The sequence below is a fragment of the Centruroides vittatus genome, unplaced genomic scaffold (assembly GCF_030686945.1).
Source record: "Centruroides vittatus isolate TY-2023 unplaced genomic scaffold, ASM3068694v2 contig_976, whole genome shotgun sequence".
Lineage (NCBI taxonomy): Eukaryota > Metazoa > Arthropoda > Arachnida > Scorpiones > Buthidae > Centruroides > Centruroides vittatus.
In genome coordinates, this window is record NW_027122649.1 from 171530 (window position 1) to 195992 (window position 24463).

The 24463-nt window shown below is 25.5% G+C and overlaps 1 protein-coding gene across 2 annotated transcripts in view; it reads right to left on the bottom strand.

Annotated features, from left to right (window-relative positions):
- LOC136985752 (glutamate-gated chloride channel-like) overlaps positions 1–24463 on the bottom strand; it is a 169687-nt gene that overhangs the window by 41285 nt on the left and 103939 nt on the right. For both annotated transcript variants that reach the window (XM_067283099.1, XM_067283100.1), the window contains exon 2: positions 18547–18608. The gene's annotated coding sequence lies outside the window, so the exon portion shown is untranslated. The remainder of the gene's footprint in view (positions 1–18546; positions 18609–24463) is intronic.

The following is a 24463-nucleotide window of genomic DNA, read 5'->3' on the forward strand; positions in this document are numbered from 1 at the left end:
TGAAATTCAATAGAAATTAATGTAATCTAATGTAGTATAAAAGTTAAAATAAACTTTCAATATAAAAATAAATTTTTAAAAATTACATTATTTATAAATCATTAAAAAATTATTTTTTATGTGAAACAATTTTACTCAGTTCTCAAAGTAATTATATTCTTGTCAAAAACTTCGAAAACTCAACAAACAAAAAAATTCGCAATAAACGTTTTTATCGCTAGAAAACTAACATTTCCAATAAAAATATTTTAAATGGTTTTTTTTCTAGATTTTTTTTAATATTTCAAGAGGAAAACTTTAATAGTTTCGTTTATATTTTTTTAAAATAATTAAATGTAAAATTTAATTTTTAATTTGAAATCAATTTATGAATAAGAAAGTAATATTTTGTATTGATATAAAGTTAAATAATATTCAGAATTGAACTATTTCGATTTTGAACTTTTAAAATAACATTTAAAACAGTTTGAAAATTCTTTCAAAATCGTTAATGCGAAAGAGAAAATCCTTTGGACTTAGGAAAAGTTGATTTCATGTTTACCAAAGTTAAAATAAGTTATGAAAGTAGACTAAACATGAAATTTCTTTTTCTTTTCTAATGCTTGCAGTTACTAAATTTAATAATAAAATATCAGAATTTTGAAAAAATAAATTAAAGAAAAGAGTTCATAACTTCAATTACCTGTTTCTAAAAATAGAAAATGCAATAAACTGAAATAAATAATATTAATTTACTATTTTTTTTTTTTTTTACAAAAATGTATTTCATACTTGAAATAATCCATTAATTTTACTGAAACAATTGCTTTTTTTTAAATTTAAAAAATAAATAAAACAGAATTTTACGTTATTTTATGATGTTTATATTGAGATAAGATGGTATCATTCACATTATTATGGTATAAAAGGACGAAACGACAACGATAACAGCTGCTAACGGGGAAGTCGAACAGAATATTTGATGAATACCACCATAGATAAAGATAGCAGCTGTACTTGATTAGGAAAATACGATATTACAAAATCTTATAACGTCCATATTTATGTGAATAAAGATATACGAGGAAAAAAAGTTATTTTCCATTATTTTTATTATGAGTTGTCAATCAAATTAACAATTGTTGTAATAAGTAAACGTGTAACTTTAAAATATTTTTATCCAAAAACTTTCCGGATTAAAGTATCATTGCGACTAAAAATAACATCTAAACATTGATTTCTCCTAACTCATAACTTTAAATTATTTCGATCATGGGAAGACAGGATGAGGCAAATTCCATAAGTATACTAGAAGAGTAATTCACTCGAGGACCTCGCCCTGTTTATTGGCATTTGTCCAATATAAAGGGCGAGGGCCAATCTTCCTTTGACCAATTAGTAGCCCAATTTAAAACGTTTCTTTCTTCTAGAGTTTGAAAAAAAAACTTAGAAAAATTAATGAAAATTACGAATTTAACACGTTGCATTAACTAAATAGCTACTAATCAATATTTATTAATATCGTAAAGCACTTATCCTTAATAGAAGTTTAAAAAAATTAAGAAATGTGAAAAATAAATAAATGAGAATTACAAAGTAAAGTTTAAATAAACAAATTAAATAGAATTATTGTAACGATTTTCAATAAAAATTGTAGAAATTGATAGGAAAAGAAGGGAATATCTAATCGGAAGAGATGTTAGTTGGAATTTTATAATTGTAAATGGAAGATTTTGAGATGTTGTAAAGATAATTACTGTACATAAATTCTAAAGATCGATATGAATAAATTTTAATATTTTAAAATTTATCTCGATCTTTAAAATTCTTTACGTTCAATTAAAATATGGTAGACAGGAATATTAACTGAAACAACTTTTTAATTTAAAATTTAACCTAAAACTGTACCAAGCTTTGTAACATGTAATTTGTTGTAGTCGTACTTCACAAAATTTTGTTTATTCAGTAGGCCCTGAACTTAACGTAATTCGGATTTGACAGGAATAAAATTCTGTCCTACATAAAATAATGTATAACCTTTCTTTTCTATTCGAGAATAGAACAAACAGAAATCAATGGAATGAACGAGTATAAATTACTCAATTTACAGTACATTATAACGATATTTTATTTATACTTATACATTGTAACAACATTTTAATACATTCTACCGTTATAAGTTCAATATTAATATATGTTTTTAAAATACATTCGATTTAATGGATTTTCGGTAGTAGCGAAAACCTTTCTCACAATTAATCCGTTAAATCGAGGGCCTACTTTAAAAAATGTAGCATTAAATTTAAATTTAAAATTAAACATTTAATTTTTTTCTTAAAAGAATAATTGAAATCTTAATTTTACACGCGCATTTGTCTACTTATTAAAGTATCTAGAATGTGAAATGTAATTATTCCTAAGCAACAAATAACAATCTTTTTCTCTCCTTGTAAAATTCCATTCGAAGTAATAATGTAAAAGTTAAGTCACTGCATTATTTATCCACATTCCATTGAATCACTTAAGATCTTGAAAATATTTCATTCTAAATGTTCTTCCCTATACTATGTAACCTTGCAACGAAAGCATAGCATTTTGTATAAGAATTCATCCAAAATAAAATTCTTCGGACTATCTAATTTGTTTTTCGTTAATTTGCGTAACAAAATTCACAGCGGGACCCTTCAAAATTTTAATGACTATAAAATTATAATTATTATTGTAATTCTTCACAGATGGCACCACTTCAACTTAAAAATAAAATTTCTGAAGGAACGTTTCTGTTCTAGATTCTAGAACATCTGGAAAAAACCTTTAATTTTATCTTTGACTTTTACTAGCTTTATATAGGGTATAAAAAATTCTTAGAACTCATTTCAATGGGGAAATTGTTATATACTTAAAATAGCTCTCATAAACTGTTTGCTCTTTCTAGAGTACATCATGATATAACTTTCTATTTGTTTCAAGCATGTTTATGTTTGGTTAGCATCTTAAAACATGACAAATGTCGTCCACTACTACATTATTATCCCCTTCATACCGTTTATAATGTACTTACAAGACGTACAAAATAATAATAATAATAATAAAATAATGAAATTAGTTATAAAAATAGCATTTTAACATGTATATTTTATAATAAATTAATTTTTATATATATAAAATAAATTATTTGCATATGTTTCACAGCTGTAAATGTTCCTCAAGCGGTTTGAATATGTTAAATCGATTTCGTGACAGATATAAATATTTACAGATTGATTTCTGATTACAGTTTGTGTTTTATTTTTTAAATAAGATTTCTGCAGAATTATCTCATATCTTATCTTAAAAGATCCGTTATAAATTTGATATGATCGAATTTGATTAGAGAAGATCAGAAATATGACATGTTAAGCTAAAGGATTGTTAAGGTTTATATTTGATAGATCGAAGAAAACATGCAATTGGCTCATTAAATAGAAAAATCGTTTGATTTAAAAAGGTAAGAAAAACTTTCTTACACACGTCTAAAAGTAAATTACTGATTGCAACGTATGGATCTATATACGTTTCATTTGGATGCAAATTCTCAATTTAATTATGTTTCTAATAATATTTCAATTGGGCAGGTGCTTTTCTGAAATTTATTTCAATCCAATCAGAGAAAATAAGATTATGTAGAAACTAAAAACGAAATTTCTGTTATTTTTTTTTTAATTTCGGAAATTGTAAACCTTGTTATAATTCAGAATATGTTAATAAACAAATTTAACATAAATAAAAAATAAATTATGGTTAACAATTAAACTTAGAAATGTTTCGAAAAGAAAAGCCATGTATAACAATGATAAAATCCTTTGGTAAGCTTACAAATGAGTTGGTCCAAAGGAACCATGTCACCACGCCTATTTCTCTATTGAACAAACCTTCTGGTGATTCAGGCTGGAGTACTGATCTGTAATTGCCTCTTTACTAGATTAGATTGTAAAAAAAGAAAGTTAAAGAGCTGTGTAGTAAACTAACATAACAGAATAGCTTTATTTATCTGAATTTGTGCTATATAAATTTTACTATAATCATGTTCCTAAAGGATTACTTACTATTAAAGTAGACGAATTAATATAACATATATAATATAAACAAATACAATTTAACATACTACAGTGAAACCTCATATAACTTAAATAAATAAATTAGTATTTATAGGATTAATTCTATAATTCAAAATTTAAGTTATTTTATAAGTAAAATAAATTTACAATAGTTTATTTTATTCGTATTTATTTTTAAATGCCTTGCAAAACTTTCACAAATCGATTTACTTTAAAATTTTATTACAAACACTTATTTTTAAAAATTCAAAAAGATTAATAAATGTTTTAAAAAAATAATAAATATCTAACTTATAAACTAAATTTCAGTTGAAAAAAATGATTATCCTTTTTCTACTTCTGAATCTCTGTTTATTTTTTTACTTTTATTTCTTGAAATTGAACAAAAATATCAGTGTTTCACATCTGTAGTAGATCTTACTTTTCCCGATAAACATTATTCTATCTAAACTTGATGCAGTTGACACCCGTTGGAATAAAAATAAAATGGCACGAAAATCTCATATTAACAAATCTAGAAGCTAATAATACATATATTACGACGATAATTCAACTTTTTTATCGCTAAATTAACGAATTTTCTAAACTAGTTTATCAGTTTTACGTTATTTTTAATATAGAATATTAAAAAATAAAATTTAATTATTAAATGAAGGCTGTCTTTTTTGTCTCTTATATTATTTTTTATGATTATATTCAGTAAAGAAAGAAAAATAATTGTAACACATACTGCAACATCCCATTACAAGACTGTTATTTATTTTGATAAAAGCAATTTATTCCTTCGAGAGATTTTTTTATTTTTATTTTTTCTTTATTTTCTTTATTTTTTTCTAAAAATCATGTAAGTGAATATTAACTTTATCAAGGAAGAAAAACTGGAAATTTATAACGCGTTAAATCTAAATATAGCAAAAATAAAACATTAATTTTAATAAAAAAAAAAAATATATATATATATATGAATTACAAAATTTTTATAAGTATTAAAATTATTTATTAAATATTGAATTTATGGGTTAATCTATAAATCTTGCTATTTTATCTTTATATGATGTAATTCAGATAGGAATATTTATCTCAAAAGACATCATTCTTAATAGGTTTAAAATAGAATCACTTACGATAAGTATAATATTCTCTTCCATACTTGACGGATATATAAGAAATTTGAGAATAATGTTTATTGTAATTTACTTAAATATTATATATATATATATATATATATCTAAAAATCATCTGAGAAAATAAATGCTTCTTACTCATATACTTTTAATAGTTTAAATCCGAGAATTGCCGAATTTAAGGCATTGTTTCACGTGTTTCTGAACTTAAAATCAAGCAAAAATTTCTCAAAATTTCAATTCATTTTCCCGAAAATTCCTATTTTTAAAGTATGAATATGTCTTGAATTTGAAGTAATATGATCTTTTAATAAATAATAATAATAATAATTTATACAGTTCGAATTTTGAAACTTTTCCTGAAATTTTGAACAGAATTATATTGTTAATATGCTGCTTACTTCCATTCTGGTGACCTTTTATATGAAAAGTAGAAAAAAAAATTAAACATTCTGCACGTTTATATAGCATAAATTATAATGTAAAAAATAAATATAAATAAAAAACAAAAAACTAAGGATATATAAAAAATAAACCTTGGTTTTCGATGGAAAATATTGAACTGGTGTACTCGAAACAATAAAAAGAAACAAATGATAGGTGAATATATAAACATAGATAATATATTTATTTTTTTGTCGCTTGAAAGGAAATATTGAAATGTGAAATAAGACTTTGTTTTGTGATAGTCTAGTTTATAGAATAATAAGTTTCAATAAGAAAAATAAACACAGTAGATCCTTTCTTAAAATTAAATCTTTATAAATGAATCAATTTCAACAAAATCAATTAAAAAATCAATGCGTTTTACGAATATTTATAAATTACGAATATATATTTAAATAATAATAATTATTATTTTTTTACTACTTAAGTATATAATAAATACAAAACTACAGAATAATAAATACCGATAAACTTCACTTAAAATATGAGATAAGCAGCCAATTTATAATTAATTTAAATGGCATTGGTTATATAATCGCTTGAAAAATATACCATAAAAATTGATTTCTTACATTTGTTTATTTTTAAAAAATATATGATGTAAAAGAACAATTTTATGTCACGTTATTTACAAATTATAGACCTAATATATAATAAGGAAATTTCTCCATTTTATAATTTTGTATAAATTATAATTTAAAGCAATATTTTTCTTTCATAATTTCTCCAAAAATATAAAAGAACACGTTTGTGTAGTAAAGTAGCATTGTACTTGTTCGAAATATTTTAAAGATAATGATTTTTTAATTAGTTGCTGCATTGTCATCTTAATTAAATGCTGTACAAAATTTAAAAGAAACACTGTCTTAATCAGGAATTCTATTTATTGTACAATGCCAAAAAAACCTCACTTATTCAATGTTTAAATACGTATTTCGAAAGCTGTTCGAGTGGAGGAAAGGTTATTTTTAATTTCTATTCAAATATATTTTTTAAAGAAGAGACGTTATGTAATAAAAATTATTTTCTACTTTATTTTTTGTAATAATTTTAAGTTTTTAAGTCATTTATTTATTTAAATTTGTATTAATAAAATTAATTTAATTACGGTTATTTATATAATGAAAACTGTGTTAAGTGGATATAAAAAAGATTCACAACCTTTCAGCTAGATAATAAAAAGAAATGACTCAATAGAGCTGTATAATTTCTTACTTAATCAATTAGATAATTAATGATTTTGATTTAATTAAAATGAGTGAAGATAATAAAACTTATAAATATTATTAAATAATTGAATTTTAATTTTTAGTTTATAAGCTATTTACTGAGAATTTATGGCGGACATTAAGTGATATATTATTTATTTTGAGAAAAATCATTAATTTAGCTCAACAACTATGCATTAATAAGATTAATATACTTTTAATTTATCTACACCAAACTGTCGATTTGTTTAAACAGAATTTCGTAAACGAGTTAAAATCTTATACAAACTTCTATAACGTTAAACTAATTTATCATGCTTAATGATTAGTCTATTAATACAAAAAACAATGAAATGTGGGTTTACACGTCACTTTTTTGTTAAAATTAAAATTAATATTTAAATTTATTAAATTCAAAATAGTGTTACTAATAAAAAAAATTTTTACTCATATATACGTAATGTAATGAGTATAAATTATTCTGGATACGAATTGAATTATCGAATTTTTAAGTGTTTAATATAGTGTAAAATACTTCATTTTAGTTTATTTCAGATCAAATTATGTTAAATTTTAGTAAATATAATGACACGTGAATATCCCTTTCTAAATGTAACGCAACAACCGTAAGAAATGAATCTCGATCTAAATTTAGATTATCAAACTGATTATTTTATGATTCCTTAAACATTTCTTATATAATTCTACTTTAAAAAATTATTCGGAAAGTTATTATTTATCAGTTTTTTACTTATATTAAAAAATTCATTATATATTTTCTAAACATAATCAGTTTCTATGAAAGGTCATAAATTATATGTGTATTTTAAACGTGCGCATATAGTAGAGTATTCGTTTTATCTGATAGAAATTAACTAGGGAATAAATCTGATGGGATTGAAATAGTATCGTATTTCTTTAGATGAAACAAGGAGAATTGAAATGTCACAAACGAAAAATCTCATGCCAAGAAAAAATTGAGTACAAATAAAATTCCATTTATATTTCTATTCATTTTAATATTATAATTCCTATCAGGAAAATCAATTATACTTAAAATCTAATTATTGTATTTTCTAGGACATTTGCTCCTCGAGGGTTTGTACTAAATTGATATCCAATTTATAAATATTATGAGTCGGATGAAAAATTTAATGAAGAACAACTATAAGATACAGATCAATAAAATCTCAGGCAAAAAAGAACATACGTAATTCTTATAATCACATCAATCTTTCTTTATATTTTCAATCTTTTGCAAAAATTTTTGTCTAATATTCAAATATAGGCCTATAATTAAGAATACATTAAAACAAATCTTATTTTATGTGTTATTTCTCTAGCTTTTTTTACTTAGTTCAATTTTTAAATTGTTGTGAATTTCAATTCGATATTGATAAAAGTTTAATTTACATATCGTGATTGTTCATAAATGAGAATCTAATGATAAAGACATTCGACAAATGCGAGAAACTATTTTATGATAAAATAAATTTAAAATACATTTTGAAATATTAAGAAAAACAAAATGAACTTTTAAAAATGTTAATAAAAGTGACGGAAGTTCGCAGATCAATTGAAGAATTATTAATAATTATATCAATTTATAACTAGTTTAAAAACATACTAGTATAATAATTTTAAAAATTATCTTCATATAGTAAGTAAAGCACATGGTTTCCTTTTATAATTACGGATTTTGACTTCATTTTTAAAATAATATTTATAATTTATAATTTTTTTTAGAATTTTATACATTTGAAGGCGCCAGTATTAAAATAAATACTAGAAACAGTTAAATATTATCTAAATTATAAATTAGCTTATAATTTTGTTTATATATGAACAAAAGTTTTGAAAAAGAGCATTATGTAATATAATTGAATAAAGGCATTAAAAATTTTTGTTCATGTTACCAATGGTTCCAAAATGGCGGCTCGTCTCTGATTCAAGGAAACAGAAGAAAGAAAACGGTGGGGACGCACGTTCTAACCTAACCTAACCTATTCTAATAAATTACCATAATTATTACCAACCAAATTATTAGAATAGGTTAAGTTAGGTTACAACGTGCGTCCCCGTGTGTTTTTTTCTTGTTTCCTTGAATCAAAGACAAGCCGCCATTTTGGCACCATAGATAGCATTAACCAAAATTTTTATATATTTATCTATTTATGGAATTTAATATGTTCTTATTGCAAGCATACAATAAGTATTTCTCTAATATGTAAATTTAAATTAACTGAAACATGAATAAGCATTTAAATTACGCGAAGCGGAATGACTAAAGTTTTGTATTTGTGAATCAATTCATTTTTTGAGAGTTTTAATTTATAGCGTAAATCTTTTGAGCCCACCAGTGACCATGCGGATAAAACCACTGAATTCTGGTCGTGGGCTCGCGTCTTGTTAATAGGTTGGCCACATGGAATTTTCCGGGTTTTCTTCACGTTTGTAACTCCTAAGTAGGGGACAGTTTCCCTTAGAAAGTCCTCCCGGGAGACATCCCTCTCGGCAAATCACCTACATGTCGTGTTGCCGTAAACAAATAAATCAAACATATATGTTTGAATTTATTATATTATAAAGTAAAGATTTGTTACTGAAGTATAGTACACTTTCAGTAACAGATCTTTAGTTTATGATATAAGAAATAATTCATATTCACGAATAATTACAATCACGAATATAATATTCATTCTCACAGTAAAAACACTCACGAATATCGAAACTGCCATATAGTTTCTGATGATAATTTATTATAATTACTGTTTAAAATTTAAGAGTTTAAAGTTAAATATAAACCTTATTTACATATTAAAACAAAGAGGAATTTTATATAATCCTCATTTAAATATATCCTAACTTTTAATTTTTTTTCCGAAGTTTAATTTCTGTAATGGCATTCAAATATATATATATATAACATAAAGAGTTATAATTATGAAAAATACAAAATAAAATATTCACTTAAAACAGTAAAAAATTTCAGAATTTTCTACCGTTTTAAATAAATTAAACTATAGCATTAGAAGATTAAAAGTAAAAAGATGTAAATATATATTTGTTTGAGGAATACAATCACCGTAAAATATCATAAATTTTTGTAATAATTACAATTATTTCCCCCATGACTTCTCTATGTTAACATTAATTTTTAATATTAATTATTCTGAAAATATTTTTACTGATTACGTTTATTAATAATTAATAAATATATTCATATTATAACATGAACACATTATAACATATACGAAGAAGAATTTGCTTTAATCATCATAATATATTGAGATATAATTATATTTGTTTTTGGATACGGTTTCAGCAAATACAATGAAACTTTCCACGGGTCTTACTCTCATCCAGGAGAAGACAATGATTACTTTCTGTTGAAAAATAATATCCACCTGCAACTAAGTTGTCTACCTGACCAATTAGATTTTAACATTCTGTATTATTGGAAAACTACTGATCTGCATACTGTAGCAAACACAAAACATATACTGTATTCACGGGTTTTACAAAGGTACTAAAATATTATTTCAGCAATCTATTAGTGCTGTTTTGCAAAACTTATCACAACGATTTCAATATATTATAACACTTTTCCTTTATTCTTTTTAAATATCTTTAAATCTGAAATACATTTTGTTAAAGGAACTTAAAAAGAAAAGAGCTTGAATCATCGTTCCATTTCCCTAAGAATGACAAAAACACCAAGACTTGGGAAAATGATTTATTGGAAGCTTTCAAAAGTGGTCAGTTTGAATCTAGATGCTATTAGCCTCGAGATCTTACTGGTTACTCAAAGCCAATAAAAAGTCAACTGATAGAAAAATGTTTATTGAAAATTGTATTTTCTTAACCGAGTCAGATAGAGATTTTACAGACGAATAAATTTGAATCTTGTCCATTGTTTTTGAACACCAGAAGTTGATTGGATTCGATAGATTATTCCATCCATCGAATAAGGCAACGAATAAGGCATCGAATAAGACAATACATGGGAATCTTCAAAGGAGGTAGCCCCTCGGAAAGACGTTCTACGGGAAACTGGCTCCTATTTAGGTATTACAAACGAAAAAAATTCGGAAAACTTTATGTGACCAGTTCGTTGGAGAGATGAAAACCCTTGACTATATACCAGCATTCAGTGGTTTTATCCGGATAAATTCAGCCACTAACAGTATAGAGAAATGAATGAAAATGCAAGGAAATGAAGAGTGATCTGTTATTTTTGAAAAACAAAGCTATAAACGAAATTCAAAAATCGAATCGTATGACTAGATTAACCTGACAGTGAAACCTGGGTAAACCGGACTTGTACGGTAAGGAATATTTTTTCCGGGTTTTCGTTTTGAACAGGTTTTAGTGTATTCTAAGTACAATCTCTGCCAATTGAAAATATTTACTGATCAGATCAATAAAGTAGAAATTTGAAAGCCGGAAATAATATAATTTCATTGTTGAAACATGTTTATATAGCAATTACTTTCAAGTTTAATTTGTTTTTCTTCAGATGGAAGGATTTACGGGGTAAGGCAACACGTGGGGAGGTTTTGCCAAAATGACTTTTGTGAGATGTCTGCCATTTGTGTTAGACACATGAAGAAAGCCAGGAAAATATCACGTAGCTAACTCTTTAGTGATGCGAAAACCCACGACTAGTGTTCAGTGGTTTTTTTATCCACTTATATTGTGGTAGGTGTTTTCTTTAGATCAATCCGTTAAATTATAAAGATTAACTGATAGATTTTTTAAAATTTATATTGTATGCAATTTTGAGGCAACATCGAATACTTAATAAAATTAAAAGTGAAAAGTTGACTCCTGTTAAACTTTCTATTCACCAGATATAGACGTTATTTGAAATATTCTTCATAGAATTGCATGAGATATTTCAAACCATTTACTTTTTGCTAATTTAGCTGTTTTCTGTCTATATGTTTTAGTTTAGAACACAAGATAAAAGTAAATGCCGTGCAACTTTATGTATCTTTAATGAAATCATAATTCACAACTATAATTAATTTATGCAGTTTTGACACGTAGCTCCCTCATGAGGAAATAATTGATTTAAATATATATAAAACATTATTAAATAATAGAGTAATAAATCTTATTCGTTAAATATTGAATATTTATTAAGCGACGAATTACCAATTTGAAATAAATCATATCTATTTATAGTACAACTTGTCTAAAACGACCTTCTACATAACGGAAACTTATCTAAACAGAAAACAAATCCCAGAACAAAACGATTTGCTACGTAAAATACTACTACACACCTAAAAACTGTCTAACGCGGAAATGAAACTTTCTGAATATCAGTTGCATTACCTGAGTAAAGTGGATTTTTTGGCAAAACAGCAACTAAATTCTAAATCATTATTAAGATCGTAGTTTCGTTGTCTAGAAAGTAGTTATGACAATGTAATAAGCCGATTCTTCCCAAATTACTAGAGTTGAGTCGTTCCCCTGGACTAATGATACTATTTTTACCTAACAAAATGTTATTTAAAAATAGTAGTGTAGCACCTATGTTACACTATGCTACATAACGGGAATACCTGGTGTTTGAAGACCTATAAAGAACGTGTTCTCTGAAAATTATAAAAATAGTAACCCCCTGAGGGTCTTTGTATGGGACACTGGGTGGTATTACCTGACACGCAACTGGATCACATCTGTAATCATTTACATATCTATATGAGATTTATTTGTACGCAGAGTTTGACAGTAATCGGACCATACAATCTGGGTGCGGTTTATGTTATGCATTATATGTATAATATAGAATACATTTCTTGTAAAATGTGCAGTTTTCATAATTCTTATACAATATGTATAAAATTTTAAATCAGAATAATTTTTAAATAATTTTTCAATCTTCATATATCAATTTCTATAAAAATACGTTTTAATTCATTAAGCCTATTAATTATACTACATTCAATGAAAATTAAATCATTTAAATAATTAATTAATGTAGTTAAATCTTTTTCTAAATTAGACTAGATAATCGTTATCGCTATGCAAAAAAAAGGCAGTAAACAGTTAACGATTTTATTTATTTTGTGAAAGATTTATATTACAATTCCCTACTATTCAAGTAAGGTTAATGGCGCGCAGATAAAGTAGAAGCCTTCTATCTTTAAAACAGTGTTATAATTTTCTGTTACCAATTTTGTAATAAGCGAAGCGTGCCAAGTACTTAAGTACTTAACTGTTCTTTGTTTTTAAATCTTATGCCCTTGTAATCGAATAAAATATTATATAACTACTAATTATCTTTTATTTTAAAGTTTTTCTTCACTTTTATACATTTACTTACATGAATTTTACTTTATTTCATTACAGATGAAACATTTCCATAAACCCATAAATTTAATTTCAAATGCAAATTGAATATACAGTTACATATTTTTATAAATTTTCTTTAATTTCCAGCTGATAAATTAATTAAAATATTATTATTTTATTTAATATTTATCAATAATTGAAATTAAAGTATATTTTTAAACTTTTTTTAATAAGAAATTCCTCAGAAAATCGAAATTATGAATTTTCTAAAGATTTTTTTTAAAAATTCAAATAGTTTATTTTTAATTTAAATTCTATTCGGAAAATTAATCTTTAATGTACACAATTAATTTTAAATTAATTCATTTTAAATATTATTAATGAATTATTTCAAACAAACATCTTTAATCCGCAATTAATGTTTATGATTTAAGATAAATGAACAACTTTCTAACATTGTTACTTTCCAACATCGATTAATTAGATTATGTTCTTAACTCTGTCATTACTAACGTCAACAATTTGAAAAGAAAAAATTTTAAATCGGCAAAATTCTTTTACTTAATCGACAAAATTGGCTTTGGAATTGACAAAATTAACTGCTGGTCTCTAATGTTTTATTTATGATTTCAATCTAAAAATGTGTTAATTAATCGGGACAACTATTAAATAATAACTAGTGTAGTAATATTACAGAATATTAAAACTGTGGCCCTTATTTAAAGGAAAGTACTTTTTATATTGATTTTATCTGTTTAAATCCTAAACATTTTTCAGAAACAAAAAGAATTATATCGATAGAATTGGTGGATAGTAGCATAAGGTATCACCTCATCCCACTAAATTTTTACTTATATAAAGTTAACGAAATTGTTTAAAATTGAATACATTTAATTCGACATCTTTATGTATTTTTTCCAATTTAAGTACAATAAAAATTGATATTTTCTATTAAAAATTCTTGCAGTGACATATGCATTTATTATATACCTCAATATTAACAACCATCACTTAACCTTCTATCAATTTTATGTACTTCGTATGAAATATTAAGATAAACTAATGCATTACTACAGAAACTTCAATAATTAATACTCAATGAACCAGAAGAAAGCAAAGAAGAATTCGCCAATAATTCTATAATTAATAAATTAATATAAAAAGTGCATATTCTATAAATAACTTGTATTATATAATATATAAGAATTTATTCATCCGACTACAACCGTTATATATTAAATGCATTTCCAATCAATAAGAAAATATCTTCAAGCAAAATGGACAATGTTATCTAATAATATTATCAGAAAATATGATCCCATTACTGATACTTTAAGTTGTTATTATATAAAGTACTAGTTCTTAAAGAATTCTTCCATTTACGTACTGCTTGGACTTCTCTCGTAATCAATCAATGTTATAAATGGATTTGATAATAGAATTTAGAATATTTATTATCCTTATTCGAATATTCTTAAATTGATTTGATTGATAACGCTCTTTCTAGAAGAATTTTAACTATTTAAGGTATTTATTAAATCGTTTTCATTTGCATAATTATCACCCATTTAAAAATGTCTTGAATAAAAATTAATTTTAAATTATAAATAATTAAAATTTATTTAAATATTGATCATTTGATTCTTGTCAAGTGTTATTATCAATATTCCTCAATGTTTAAATATTGATATTTAATTAAATATAATTTAAAAATTATATTGAAATTTGCTGCAGAAATGCTATAGAAGATAATAATTCAACATTCAGGGATATGTTATTAACATATTTGAATTTATATCGGAAAGAGATTTGATCTGTCTGACGGTCAGATGGGTCAAATTATTGCTGTAATTCTTTCGACATTAAACTGAAATTTTCGAACTTATAAAAGAGAACTTATCTTAAAAACTTTCCGGTTATAAATGGTAAAGTTTAAAGATGTAATTTAATGTATAATAGGCCTAATAAAAGATTTAAACTTCTTTTGCATAGTTTATATTAAACTGTAAACCTTATTTACAGAATATTATAATATTTTGATAATTTTATTGTTAAAAGCACTCTTGATTATTTTCTAAACTTAATTATAAATTTTTCAGAAACAAAGTGATTAATTAATTACATTCTAGGAAATTTAAAAAAAATTATTTTTAAAAGTTTTAATATACGGTATAATATATAAATAAAAATGCTTTGCTTACTATAATTAAGTCTAATAAAGAACAAAATAATGGTTGTTTTTATTTTTAATTTATGAATTATTTTTAAAGTGTTACACCTAGTGATAAATATCCATCACATTAAAAGTGTTCACAAGCGTTATTCGTAAGTGGGAACCAGAGCCAATGAGAAGAAGAAGCTCTGGGTCCAGACAAGTAGAGGGGCACAGGCCGGAATGTATATAACGAAATTTTAATAATAAAATCTGTAAAATCAATGTATTCAATTTCAAATGCGCAAATAAATATAATAAATCGAATGCATCACGTTAGAAGAAATAGAAGGATTAGAGAGGTCCTGGCCTTGTAGGCTATTGATATCCACAGTCCTAGTGACAGGAAAGTATTTTTTGTATGCTAGTTCCTATGTTAAAGAATAAAAATAAAGTACGCTCTCTCTAGATTTCTTTACACAAGTATTTATTCAAAAATAACCTATTTGCTTTACAGCATTTTGTTTTTTCGCTGGCTCACACCACTCTCATATATATGTCATAATCAATTTCTTAGAACGAAAACTTTATGTCGATTTTTCTGTATTTTGTACCATACATAACGTCGATGATTTATATATTTTTGTTTAATAAGGATGGTTTATTTGTATAACTGTAACTAACAATTACAGATTTAAAAAAGAAATAATAAATATATGACTTATCTAATTATAAAAATAATTATTATATGTTATTAATTAAAATTATTATTTAAAAGTAATAAACACGTTTAGAAAAACTATAAGTATTATATAAAATTAATAGATTTTAAAAAATGTATATTTATTTTTAAATTCAAATATTTAAATTTTTAAATATAAAATTTTATTATTAATTTCTTGTTTTTAACGAAACTAAAATTCATTCATTTTTTATTTAGATTTTTATTTTTGTTTTTGTTTTTTAAAATGAATTTTAAAATATGTTTTTAAAGTAAAAATTGTGTCTCCCAGATGTTTGGCGGGACGTCTCGCTTTAGGGGGATGACATAACGAATGTTTCTCATGAAAATAGGAGGTTTTTGACACTCCTCGATTCTCTGACTGGACGACGCTAGTATTAATATATTATATAAGATGCATCGACAGCCAATTAAATAGTCTCCCTCGAGATAGAATTGCTCTCGCACGTGTATATTATAAGACAACCAGTAGTCCAATACAATACCCCAATACAATCTGAAGCTGACATCTGTCTGTCTTCAGTGGGTGCAATGGAATGATCTCTCAGTAAATACTACATAGACGAGCGAGAAAACTCGCCGCAACGCTGAAGACAATGGATGCTTCTGGTGGAATGTAACTTCAGTACTGGAAACTCTAGCGAGAAATTGTACATCGCTTAGATCTTATGCAAAAAATTCACTAACCAGTGAAATATTATGCAATAAATGTGTTCCAGCGGAAAACGCGGTGTCGAGAAAATGCTTTGTTCCGTAGCAGTTAAATTGGGATGAATTGTAGAACAATTTCATTTACAATTGTCACAATTTAGTTTTTATAGTATCCTGTATATTTTGAAATGAATCCTACTCCGTAGTCCATTGTAGTTTATATTACTGGGTCAATGGAAGTCTAAACTATTGATGTTAAACGTATATATTAATAAAGATTCGCTTATCTAATGGAAAAAATATCCTGTTATCCTTCTCTCTCTTGCGTATCTTTCGTGTGAGATCATCTTACACTTGTTGTCTTGGGGTCGGTTTAGATTATAGGGTGCAAGGAAAAGCTGTATAAGGCAGTTGTCTGGTGTAGGTGGAATCAAATATAAAATACCCGAAATTGGGAAAGCATGAACGTCTCGCTTTGACTCGCAAAAGCATGGCCACTTTAATGAAAACAAACAATTGTTAACAATTTTTTTATAATTTCGTTAAATTATTATATTTAAATTACTATTTTTATCCAAGAAAAAATTTTTTGTGATTCTTTTACAGAAATTGTTCTTCATTTATCGTAATTGCCAGCAGAAATTAATTAACATATTTCATAATTAAAACGATTTTATTTTTACTTTTATTTTTCTAAATAATTTTTAAATTAAAAGTCTTAATTTCTAAATTGATATCATTCCTTTTGTTAATTGAAGAGCGTGTATTTTATAAAAACAAAAATAAACGAATCAATTGAAGTTGTAGTTTCTAATTACTCAATTTGATAATTCTGTTTATTTTACTATTGAATTGTACTTTAAACATTCACAGAAATATCTCAAGTACATCTTAACACACGTATTTTTTTACTACTTTATCGTTATTGGTATATGATAAATTTAGTTTTCAGCCATCTTTTTTTTACTTTTGCAAAATATTAAATATCATTCTTTAAACGTTTTTAATATATTAAGTATTAATATAAATAAAACATTTCTAATTATATACATTTAATCTACTAATGCAATTTCTACTTTTAAAATATTTTAAAATATTATACTCCGTAATTATGTTAAAACTTTCATATTATTAAATGACTTTACATTTGTAAAATTAAATTTATATATTTATACGAAGTGAATCTCTGACTTAAGCAGATTTTTTCTTTTTTCCTTAGGGACCATCTACTAATTATACATGTACAGTTTTTGAGCTACTTTTGACTCTCTTTCTCTCTCCCCGTTGAGTACAATGATATAGCCTACTCGTACTTTTGGCAAACCCTACTTCTTTAATTACTTGTACTGTAGAATAGTTCATGGACCTCTCGACATTGAAGAAATGACTTTTAAAAAGTTCTGCAAATATTTTCTGAGACTTTATTCACATTATTAGTAAGTAGCTTATAAAAAAACAAATTCATATCCACTAGAAAAATTCACGGAGACCTGCTTCGATCCCCTTCCGCATCGTGTATACTTTTCAAGATCCCCCCTTAAACTGTGCACTTAAATTAATGGATAGTGAAATAAAATACAGCGAAATTTATACTTACAAAAAGGACTTATTTCTAATAATTATACTAGCGAACAAAAGTGGATATCGTTTATTTTCATTAATAAAAATGTATTTTTAATCATTTAAACTTAGAAAATCAAATTTATTTATATAACTTTAAATATAAATTTTATTGTTTTGAATAAAAATATTAAAATTTTAATAAAATGCTTTATTATTCTTTTATAAAATCAATTCCATACTCAGGTTTTTAATTAAAACTGATTTCAAACGTACGTACCTGCTCACTTAAAATGTTTATAGTTACTCCCTTGGAGTCGAACTAACAATCAGCAAATCATCCTAAAAAAATAACATTATATTAAAAAAGAATTAATTAGATACATCATTAAAATTTTGAAAAAATAATTTTTAAATAAACGAAAAAAAATGAATAATATTTTTATTGAGAAATTCAATAGTTATGAGTTAACGGTACTTGTATTAGTCCATTTGTTAATGGAACATTTAAAAGTTTTAAATTTCGAATTCATTAATCTAGATGATAGAATTTGAAGTGTTAATGATATGACCTACACTCGTTAATATATTATTAGAAGTTGAAAATTCATTGATTGCTTCGACACAGCAACTTCCTGATTATGTCAAACGAGATGGTTGATACAATCACCTTTCATTTACAAATTTAAATGTTGTTTCATAAATTGATATCTTAAATTAGTTTTACATCCTTGATCTGACAATTTTAATAAATTTTAATACGCGATTATTCAAGATAGTTCATATATTATCAAATAAATACTTTATAAGAGGAAAAGAAATTCATTTATGGTTATAATATTTAATTCAAAATTTTCTAATACATTCACTTATATAATTCATTATTGTTAATTACTCAAAGAAAATTATTTGAAATTTTTGTAATTAACGATTAATAAATTATGACTTATTCAAAAATCACTTTATTATCTGCATTCATTAATATTATCACTAACGAGAATAAGACAAAATAATATAATTTACTTATGATAAATTATACGTTTAAAATATGCCCCTAAAGAGAACTTTTTAATGTTTAAATATAATTTAATATTTAATTATTTTCCTATTGTTGCTTCTTCCGCCTTATGGCCACTAAGAGGGCCTTTTCAGGCCTATCGTAGGTTCGGCCAGGCCCACAATGGAGGCGACCGAATGGTGAGGAATGAGATCCAACATATCAGGAACACAAACCCCGAAAACTTCCTGGAGTTTTTCTATCGCCCGGATTGGATTCAGGACCCTCAAAGCGACAGGCTGATCCTTAATCTCCTCGGTCAACTGACCAACATAATATTTACATTTATATCATAAATACAATTTATTATTTTTAAGTTACGTTTTCTTTCATTTATTCTACTGTTTAATATGATATAAATCAACACGTTTTTAAAAAGTATTTTGTTCAAAAGGAAGATCTGAAAATTTTAACAGTTCATATTTTTAGTTAAGTGTACAACAATAATGAATAAGAAATGCCGAAAATACACATTTTAGTTTGTAAATTATATATATACCCAAAGAAAAGAACAGAGACTCCGACAGAAAAACATGTGTTAGTTCCATTTGGGATCTGATCTTACATTAAATCCTCTAACTAGCTTAGCTCAGATAATAAACAAACATATGACATGTTTAAAAATGACTATTCTCAGGGAGAGTTAAGTACACAAACTTATGATAGGTTTAAAAATAACTGTTCTCAAGGTGAGTTATAAAATCAAATTCTATTTTTCGTTTTGAAAATGCATTGGTTCATATTAAAAAAAAAAAAAAAAAAAAATTTGCTAATCAAATACTGCATCTAAAACAATTAGACTTAAAATTAACAGATTTCCACAAAAAACTCCAGATTGAATTTCTTTCGTAATTCTTGTGTTAAGTTTATTGATTAATTTATCAATATAAAATATCAGTGCATTAATACTAAGTAGCCTGTCACAGTTTCCTCCATTATGTGCGGGGGATCGACAAACATGAGAGATGGAGTCTCGTAGTAGAAACACGCAGAAATGGAAGAACAACAAAAATCTGTCAATAAATTTTTTTTCTGCTAATAGAGATGATATAACTTTTGTTTCCTCAGATATTCTTCAAAATATTATCTTTTTAGCAATTTAAAATTACAGAATAAATGCTTCACTTGTAAATTGCCAATAATATTTAGGCTAATTTATTCAAAAAACCTATATATATTCCTAATCTCAATCATTTTAAAAGAAGATTAAAAGTTTTCTACCAGAATCTTTAAGCATATTTCATATTTTCAATAATTAAATAATTAATATAAAACAATTAAGCAAACATAATTTGAATATGTATATGTATATCACAATAAAGCCTCCGTTCACGATCACCTCTGTAATGAGACCTCTCAACAAAAGACTAGTGTTCACGTACGGACTTAAGCACATGAAACTTTTTAAAAATTAAATCGTTTTAATACTACCAATTAATCAAAAGAATCCTCCAACCGCAACTCACTATCAATTTTAAGTTATCAGTTTGGGGATTCTCTATTGTATTGTAAGGTAGTAATAATTAAAGGTTTAATCAGGTAGGCAGCCAACTAACTTTAGTCCTTTTCTACTTTTAAAACGAAGTTTTTCCAATCCTGTACAAAAGACCAAACTCTTTGAAACGGACGGCGATCATTTTAGGAAGGTTTTTTGCTGTATATACCGGGTAATCATAATTAAAGTATCCCATCCAACGCTCTCTGGAGAGTTATGTAGAAGTCCAAACTCAATCAAATTTTGTATGCTAGAGTTTCCGGATAAGAGGAAAATATTTCCTTGAGAAAATACTTAATTCCATACTTACCACTAAGGGACTTGTGACGTTGCCAGCGGCAAAATAATACGAAGTATACGCACGTTGCACATATGCTATGGTAAATTTCTGAACATAAAACTGCTTACAGTATGTGAATTATCATTCGTATTATTGCAGATCGTGATCAGCGTGCCTGAATGCGCCTTCATTGTGAAACGGTTTAATGAAAATAATGCCAATGTTGCGAGTGCACTTCTAGAGTTACCGATATATTGAGAAATTGCGGCGAGATTTTTTGTCGCTCGCAGCCCTATAAGTTCCATAGTGATGAATTTTGGAACCAAGTCTATACTCATCCTGGACTCTACCGATCCATAATGGTGAGGCTAGGTGATGAGAGACAGGATGTGACATATTTGGGCCATGCTGCCCACGAAAAATTCCTGTGTTACCCCATATAGAAAAGCTTTTGATTTAATAATGTATATTAATTTTCTTTTATGTACATAAATTCAATTAACTTGTGATATTTATTGTTGACATAATAGAAATTATACGCTAGTTTTATATCTCATTATCAGTTTGATTCATCAAGAAAATGACAAAATATGTCTTCGACATATTTTGTCATTTTTTCTAGCAATGAAATAAATATGAAATATAATTTAAAATACACAAAAATATAAAATTAGGTTAATATAGTAAATAAATATAAGACATACATTGCACTGGCACGCTATTCTGATATATCTATCTAAATACATCATAAAAGAAACTTTGATGTTTGTTTACAACTTAACTGTATTTTTATATATTAAGCTAGTTCAAACAAAATATCTCATTTAAATGCTTATGTAAATAAACATCTTCGTCCTTAATCATTATAAAAATTCACAATTTATAACAAAATCATGGCGTAGAATATCAATAGTAACAGATATTCAGTGAGATAACAGCAGTCCTTAAGTTTGCGTTGAGTTGCTAAGCACACACATTAGCATACTTAATACTAGAATTTAGATTATCTACAGCATGATTCTAACAAAATCATCAGACTTTATTCAGTATTTAGCATGCAATAAATATTTCAAAGTAGTAAATAAGTAAAAGTCATGCCTATGCGTTTACCAATTTGATGAAAATATTTTGATTTAATTGAGTATTAATAAAAATCGAAAAAGGTAGAATCCATTATAACAACATATAAACATGTAAAATAAATCATTTATTATATTTTTCAACAGAAAAAGTGAAGTAATTCTTATTTGAAAGGACGATTTGCTCTTGGAGGAGGCAATCATCAGATAAAACGAATTCACTTGTGGTTATCATTGACAATTCCAAGTGATATATTTGTCATGTTTCCACTTCTATATCACACTCATTGCATTCAAGAAGATGTCAATTATGACAGATTTACGATTTCTTTCGTTAGTTATATTTTATGCGTGTAAACATCTTTACTATCAAACTTATCTTTCGTTTCCTTTCATAAGAGAATTGTTAATCTAGCATTTTAAACAGATTTTAAGCAATTTTCAGCACCAATGTTTCTCTTTAAAAGAAATGTTAATATTTCAGCATGACAACTCTTTAATATAAATTATAATAAATTCTACTAATCTCCAGAAAATGCAGAAATACATTATGATTTATTATTTGGTGTTTTTTTCCAGCAGAAAATTGCTATTCTATATTATGTAATCACCGAAATTAAGCATAAACATTTGTAATTTATAGTAATCGTTATCGTTTATTCTCTTTTTTTCAATGATAATTTTTCCAAAAAATATATTTTAATAAAGAAACATAAAAAATGAAATATTTTCATTATTTTTATAGGTTATTGTGTTAAAAATATTATTTATTTATTTATATGTAATTGGTAATAAATTACAGTTTACCACTAAACTTACAAATCTTATAAATATTTAATAAAACTGATTTAATTTACTAAAATCCAATAAATTTTTATAGAATTTTATTGAATTAAATTTTCTAAATAAATGTAATAACAATAAAACATTTGGACATCAATTGTGTAATTATATTATGTTTATATTTCATTAAATAAGTAATTAAGTCTATTAATATTTTATTACCATAAATAATCAAAATATAAATTCTATTTTTAATGATATTTATGCTTTCAAATGTTCTTGTGACGTTAAAAATAATTTTTCTATCTTCAAAATTGTCCAGTAAACTCTTTTTTTCCAATGAGAAAGTTGTTATCCATTGTCTGTCTGAACTAAAAATATTCAATAATAAAAAAATCCATTTGAAAATAACTTTTTATATTGAATTGTGCTTTGTGCAGAAACTGTTGCATTGTGACTTCATTCACGTAGAAGCCTTAAATGGTTGAATACTTCTATTCGAAACTAGCTTAACAGAGCCACGATGCTTGGAAAATCTGGAAATGGCCAATCAAATCAACAACACACTTATTTTCGAATCTTCTATACTGTTTACATATTAAACACATTCAATAGAAACAAGCAATTATTTATTGTGACATCGTCACAATAACGGACTACAATTTCTAATCATATTCTTAAAATGTTCTCATTGTGTCTTGCCCCTGTATATAATACTTTTCCTGAAAATAATGGAGTCATGCTGTCATCTATGTAACTCCTTTCAGGAGAAAATTTTTGAATTAAAATAACGTGGCTTTAGGTTTGAATCGGATATTCTTATATAGAATATAGAACTCCTGTCCCTAAGGTTTCCATATCTTGTCTCATCGTTCGTTTATCTAACACCGTTCTAGAGATTAATGAAAGACAGGCGGACAAACAGACGGACAATAGCAGACACTCCTTTTCTCCAATTAGTCTGTTAAATCGAGGGCCTACTGTATTTGTAAAATATAAAATGATTAATTATACAGTGTATAATATACACTGTATATACATGAATGCGCGTCTGTCTGTCTGTCTGTCTGTCTGTAACCTATCCGATTGTTCACGTATCATGTAAACACGGCAGAACCGATTTCTATGAAACTTTGTACATATATTCAGGATAGTCCTGGAAAGGGTATAGATTACTTTCGAATTCACGTCCGTTTGTCTGTTGGCGTATCACATGAGAACAGCTGAAGAATGCATTTAAATTTTGATTAAAAAAATTTTTTTGTCGGATCTATTATAAGTTTATTATAAATACGTATTTTTTTTCTGTATATACATTTTTATATGAATATATTTCCTTTACTTAATATATCATTTTCTTGAGCGTAACCGAGTATTTTAACTAGTAATAATATATGAAGGAAAAATGAAGAAAGTGTTTTCATGTAATTTTTAGCATAACAAAATCATAATTAGATTACCATTTGAAAGCAAATAAATTCAGGATAGAGTTAAAAGAATTAA